A 1,349-nucleotide genomic window follows, 5' to 3' on the forward strand; every position below is an offset into this window, starting at 1 on the left:
GTGGTTTGCAATCGGATAAGCATCTAATATGCATGTTGGTAGATAAAACTTATTTCTTGTTTCATTTAAAAAAAAGAATTCCCTGTTTTAAGTACAATTTGCAATAGGGATGGGTCATACCACAAAATCTGGCTTCAGTCTGACACCAAGTAATACCAGCGGCAGAATCACCACCAACACGTTTTATTATTAAACACCTCTAATATACTACTGTGTACTGGGAGGAGCTGTTCGTCATGATTTATGAGAAAGATTCACAATTAATAAGCTACATCGATCAAATGTATCATCATCATTTGTTGTTTTAACTGCGTTCGTGTGCCAAAAATGTAATCTAATGTGAGACAAATCCTTTTTTTGGTATTGATCCAGTTGATGTGAGTATCAATACCCAAAACAAGATATAGTTACAGTGGTATAAATGCTGCCCACCCCGAATGCACGTATAGAAAATGTCCAAAATTTCACAACAAATTTCACAACATTAACAACGTGTTTTAAAGAGTTAATTAAAGAGGTCAATATGTTTGATATTTGTCCAAATGATGATTTGTTATACTTAATTATCCCACAATGCAATGTAAAATGTATGCACCAGCTACCCTCATGCACTGTCCATCAACAGACTATAGAATCACAACCAACAACGACAAATTATAAAGTTGTTTTACAAACAGTAGTACAATTCTCTATATGCTGAATTGTAAATGATTTTATACGTCAGTTAAAGAATGATTAACAAATACAAACACCAACAACTTATAACAGAAAACGACAGCTTAGTAATTATCTTTCATATATAACTCTGCAACATTTTTCCATCAGTGTTTTTCATTTGCAGCATCAACAACATGATGTTATGATCGAATCTGGGACCAGGCACACTGTGGTGACTCATACGCATGCCTGACTTTACCAAATGCTTCACCAAGATGCAGAGAAAATAACTTTCTGAGGATACAACCATAAACACCGCACAAAAAAAAAACATCTTCTTAGGGACACAACGTACGAAAACAATCAAAATATCACATTACAATTACAATAACTGGGGCCACACGAACACGCAGAGCCGATTAATCCATTTGGCAGAGCATTCAGACAAAACCAAAGTGCTTTAAAGTGCAATGAGAGTGCACATTTTTATATTTGGGTGGCCACAGTACAACCCGTCACTCTGGCTGCACTGGACTCCACTGAGAGAGAGAAAAAACAGAGATAGAGAAGATGAAAGAGGACAAATGACACACGAAATGACACCGCTGCTGCAGATTGTTGACGGAGAGCAGACGGTCAACCGATATGTGACACAGAGCTGTCATCAGTTTGTATAATCTATCCACTTCTGT

This window comes from Morone saxatilis, unplaced genomic scaffold (genome assembly GCF_004916995.1).
Source record: "Morone saxatilis isolate NCDOM2014 unplaced genomic scaffold, NCSU_SB_2.0 Contig9, whole genome shotgun sequence".
Lineage (NCBI taxonomy): Eukaryota > Metazoa > Chordata > Actinopteri > Moronidae > Morone > Morone saxatilis.